Here is a 6,000-nt window from a genome sequence, read left to right on the forward strand (position 1 = left end):
CTGGGTGGGAGGTTTGCTAGAGCTGTCCAGGAGGATTTAAACTAGTTTGGCAGGTGGATGGCAACTGGAGCTACAGATCAGAGGATGGGGGAGCTAGTGAACAGGCAAATGCAGTGTGTAGAGAGTCTGTGGTGAATGGTAGACAGTTGATCGGGCAAAGTTGCAGTCGGTGTGATGGGTTGAAATGTGTCCATTTTAATGCAAGAAATCTCAGGAATAAGGTGCTGAATATAGAGCATGGATCATACTTGGAGCTACGATGTTGTGGCCATTATAAAGACTTGGATATCACAGGGGCAGGCACAGTTGTTGGATGTTCTGGGGTTTAGATGTTTCAAAGATAATAGGAAGGGAGGTAAAAGAGGTGGGGGAGTGGCCTGGCTAACCAGGGACAGTATCGCAGCTGCAGAAAGGGAGGGTGTTGAGGAGGGTGTGTGCACCGAGTCATTGTGGGTTAGTCAGAAACAGGAAAGGAGCAGTCACTTTATTGGGACTTTTCCATAGACCCTCCAATAGTAACAGAGACACGGAGGAGCAGATGGGAGGCAGATTTTGGAAAGGTGCAGAAGTAACAGGATTGTTGTCATGGGTGACTTCAACTTCCCGAATATAGATTGGAACCTCCTTCGTGCAAATAGTTTTGGAGACATCAGTGTTTGGTTCTTTATATGGAGAGTGGTGGTTAGGTGAAATACACTGCCCACAGTGGAAGTAGAGTTAGATACACTGGGGACATTCAAGCAACTCTTGTGTCGGCACATGGATGATAGGAAAACGTAAGTCAGTTTGATTTTAGAGGAGGATTAAAAAGTCAGCACATCATCGAGGGTTGAAGGGCCTGAACTGTGCTGTTCTATGTTCGTTCATTGAGGTATGTACCTTTACACAATCACATCGGCATTTCTAGTAAACCTTTTCAAAGTGCTGGCATATTCTCTGTTGAAGATGCTCCTAAACTGCATAACTTGGTGTGATAAACACCTTTGGATATTAAAATCAACATTTCCAGCCAAGTTCTCCAGAGTGCTTGAATATTCTGGAAGTCTCTTCTACACATTAGACAATTGCATAACACAGTGAGAATAAGCAACTTTGCACATTAAAACCAACATTTCCAGCAAGAACAGGACATAGGATTGTACAGGACAAGAACAGACCCATCGACCCATGATGTTGTGCCAAATATGACGCCAAACTAAACTAATCCCTTCTGTCTGCCCTTGGCCCATACCCCTCCATTGATTGTATATTCATGTGCTTATCTAAAAGTGTCTTAAGTGCCTCTATCGTATCTGCTTCCACCACTTTCCCTGGTAGAGTGACCATACTTGTGCTACTCTCTATGTAAAAACTTGCCCCTCACATCTCCTTTGAACATTTCCCCTCTCACCTCAGATGCGTGTCCTCTAGTTTTGGACATCTGAAATCTGGGAACAAGATTCTGACCTTCAGCCCTATCTATGCATTTCAATTTTATGGATGATTTGGAGATGCCGCTGTTGGACTGGGGTGTACAAAGAGATCACACAACCCCAGGTTATAGTCCAACAGGTTTAATTGGAAGCACACTAGCTTTCGGAGCGTCGCTCCTTCATCAGGTGATTGTGCAATTTTATGGACTTCTATTGAGTCTCCCATCCATCTCCACCATTCCAGAGAAAACAACCCAAGTTTTTCTAGCCTCTCCTTATAGTTCATAGTCTCTAATCCAGGCAGCATTCTGGTAACCAAAGTCTTATAAACTTTAGTAACAGACATTAAGAAAATGCCCGCAATTTTGAAAACTTTACCTGAAACGTTAGTTTGAATGTGCAAAGATGCTTATCACAGTTCTGAAGCACGTACAAGAGATTTTAAGAATGTGCCAGCATTTTGAAGAATAATGCTGTAAATGTTGAGTTCTCGTGTGCAAAGATGCTTACCTCAGAGTTATGCAGTTTACTTACATCTCCAAGAGTTTGAACGAATATGCAAGGATTTTTGGTAACTGCTACAAATATTAGTTTAATGTGCAAAGGTGTTTATTTCACTCAGTTATGCAATTTAGTAACATCTACAACAGTCTTTAAGAATATGTCATTCGTTTGGAGAACATCACAAGTTGATTTAAATACAAAAATTGATTATCTCACCAGATATGCAGTTCTGCAAAATTGTATCAAACGTCGAAGTGTACATGTAAGCAGTTGTAGATCACAAATACATGCAGGAAGCAGTCAGATAATCAACTTTGAAACCCAAAACCAGACTTTTCTGCAAAATGCTGGGAGATGCTTGAAAGCACTTATAAATGTCAAGAAAAGTCATACCACAGCTGAAAATGTGTTGCTGGAAAAGCGCAGCAGGTCAGGCAGCATCCAAGGAACAGGAGATTCGACGTTTCGGGCATAAGCTACGCTTTTCCAGCAACACATTTTCAGCTCTGATCTCCAGCATCTGCAGACCTTACTTTCTCCTCAAAGTCATACCACAGCAAGGTAAGCAACTTCCAAGCAGAAATGCAAAACTACATTCCGCAAAATTGCAGAAAATACTAAAATATTCATGTCAGCAGTTGCAGATCTCAAATAAATGCATAACATAGGAAGAGAAGGAACTTTGAACACAAAATCAGAGCCTTCTGCAAAGACGTGGAAAGCACTGGAAGGCGCTTGACAGCAGTTGCAAGTATGAAGAACGAAATAACACAAGATAAGCAACTTCCAAATTGTGAAACAAGACTTTATGTAAAATTGCAGAAAATACTGAAATATACCTGTAAGCTGCTTTAAGTCACAAATACATGCACAAACAGCCACATAAGTAATTTTGAAAGACAAAACCTGAGCTTTCCACAAAATTGCAGCAGATGCTTGAAGATACTTGACAGCATTTGCAAATGCCAAGAACAGTCATAACAAAGCATGACAAGCAAATTTAAAGCTGACAGAACATTTTGCAAAATTGTAGATGCACTCAATGCTTGGTTCACGCAGAATGCCAAGGTACGGCGTCACCTGCCTCAATAGCCCCAGATGCACCTAGTCCCTTTCTGGCTGCTGCAGATGTCAGATCAGTCTTCCTGGGAGTCAACCCAAGGAAAGCGTTGGGCCCAGATGGAGTCCTGACTGTGCATTTAGATCCTGTATGGACCAATTGGTAGAGGTATTCATTGATATCTTCAACCTCTCCTCCTTTAAGTTAAAGTTCCCACCAGCGTCAAGAAGTCAACCATTTTCACATTACTAAGAAAGTCCATGAAATGCGCCTTACTAACCACTGCTCAGTGGCTCTGGCCTCCGTTATCACGAAGTGCTTTGAGAAACTGATCACGACCCACGCCAACTGTCACCACCCAGTCTTCCACAATTGCCTGCAATTTGCCTACCGATGTAGGTCCACAGCAGATGCCATTTTCCTCGCCCTGCACTTGTCCCTGGAACATCGGAAAAACAAGGACACTTACGCCAGACTCCTCATTGAAGGCGGAGCTGTAGTCAACACCATTATCCCCACCAGACTGATCTCAAAACTCGGAGATTAGGCCTCGGCTTTGCCCTTGACAACTGGATCCCCAGCTTCCTGACCTACAGACTGCAATCAGTAAACAACTGCACCTCCTCCACGATAACACTGAACAGTGGAGCCCCCCAGGGATGCTTTCCCAGCCCCCTACTGTACTCCCTACACCCCCAGGACGGTGTTGCCAAAATTCCAAATGAAAGCCGTCTATAAGTTTGCTGACGACATCACCATGGTAGGATAGACATCAAACAAGTCAGAATACAGAAAAGAGATAAAGGGCTTGGTAACGTGCTGCAACGATAACAATATGTCTTTCAATTTCGGCAAAACTAAAGTACTGATCATTGATGTAAGAAAGAAAAGAGGAGAACACATCGACATCAATGGAGCGGAGGTTGAGGGGTGTTGACAGCATCAAGTTCCGTGGAGTAATGACAACCGACAATCTGTCCTGGGGACTTCCCACAGAGATGTCATGTTCAAGAAGGCAGAACAATGCCTCTTCTTCCTCAGGTGGCTCAGAAAATTTGACAGGTCCGTAAGGACCCTCACCAGCTTTTATAGACGCACCATAGAAAGCAAACTGTCCAGGTGCATAATGGCCTGGTTTAGCAACTGCTCTGCTGAGGACGTTAAGAAACTACATAAGGTTGTGTGCACAGCCCAAACCATCCATGGACTCCATTAACACTTCTGTGCAAAGGCTGTGAACATCATCAAAGACCCCTCCCAGAATAATTTTAAGACAGTATTTTGCATCAGTCTTCGAAGTGGAGGACACTATAAACTTACCATAGATAACAGAGAAGCAAAGTACTAACTGTTGGAGAGATATCAATCATAAGGGATGAAGTATTTGACAAACTTAATAGGATTAAAGGCGAACTAGTGCAGGACTTTGATGGCCTGTGAGCAAGAGTTTTAAAGGAAGTGGCTGCAGAGATAGTAGAGGTATTGGTCAAAATTTTCCAGAACTCATTGGATTCCTGGAGGGTTTTGGTGGACCAGACATCTGTGACTGTGATGTCCCTGTTCAAGAAGGAGGGAGGCAGAAGTTAAGAAACTAGAAGCCAGTTAGCCTAACATCAATCATTTGGAAAGTACTAGTCCATTATTAAGAAATAGGGCACTTAGAAAACACTTTATGCTATCAAACAGAATCAATATGGTTTTTTGAAAGGGAAATCATGTATGACAACTTTGTTAAGGTTTTTTTCAGGATACAACAAGCAGGTTAACAGGTTAATGTAGCATTCTTGAATTTTGAGAAGGTATACGTGCCACATAAAGGTTATTGCGCAAAATAGGAGCTCAAGGTATTGGAAGTAATGCTTGCGTATTGGCTAACGCACAGAAGTGGGTTTGATGGGCCTTTTTCAGGTTGGAAAGAAGTAACTAATGGAGTGTGACAAGGATTAGTCCTCCATTATTATTTCTATATTTATTATATGTATATTAATTAGGAGGAGAGGGAGGACTATAATATATCCAAATTTGCTGCTGATACAAAAATAGGTGGAAAGGTATGTTGGGATCAGGACACATATAATCTGCAAAGGGAAATAGATGGTTGAGGCATAAACTTGGCACATGGCGTTTAAGGAGAAAATGAGATCTGCAGGTGCTGGAGATCAGAACTGAAAATGTGTTGCTGGAAAAGCGCAGCAGGTCAGGCAGCATCCAAGGAGCAGGAAATTCGACGTTTCGGGCATAAGCCCTTCATCAGGAAGGGCTTTAATGTTGGAAGGTGTGAGGTTATCCACTTTGCAGAAAAAATCAAAAGGCAGCCTATTATTTAAGTGGAGAGACGTTCCAAATCATCCAACTCAGAGAGGTCTGGGTATTCTTGGCGCATTAAATACAAAGAGTTGGTATGCAGGTGCAGCATGTAATTAAGAAGGTAGTTTGAATGTTGGCTTTTATTACAAATGTTTTGGAATTTAAAAATAGAGAAGTGTGTTACAATTGTAAGGGCAGTAGTGAGGCCACCCCTGGAGTACTGTGTACAGTCTCTGTACGTAAAAAAGGAACTAGAAATGGAGACAGTTCAAAAGGGATTTTCTAAACTGATTCTTGGTATGAAGGGGTTGCTTTATCCACAACACCTAAACAGATTAGGCCTTTATGCATGAGAACTTAGAAGAATGAGGATGATCATATTCAAAACAAACCATTCTGAGGCAGCATACAGGGTGCATATTGAGAAGATATTTTCACTATTCAGGGTAACTTGAACTATGGGACACAGTTACACAATAAGGGGACACTCATTTAAAAGTGAGACACAAAGGAATTTCTTCTCTCTGAGGGGAGTGAAAGTTTGCAATTCTCACACAGCTGATGGTTTTGCAGAGCTGGCATAAAAATGGAACTGAGTTCTAGGTCAGATCAACCATGATCTTGTTTAATGACAAAAGTAGGCCTACCCCTACATCGATTCTTAATCATCTTAATGTGGAGATACAGTTTGACTGGAGCTGGAAGACATTGTAAGCA

Source organism: Hemiscyllium ocellatum, chromosome 5 (assembly GCF_020745735.1).
Source record: "Hemiscyllium ocellatum isolate sHemOce1 chromosome 5, sHemOce1.pat.X.cur, whole genome shotgun sequence".
NCBI lineage: Eukaryota > Metazoa > Chordata > Chondrichthyes > Orectolobiformes > Hemiscylliidae > Hemiscyllium > Hemiscyllium ocellatum.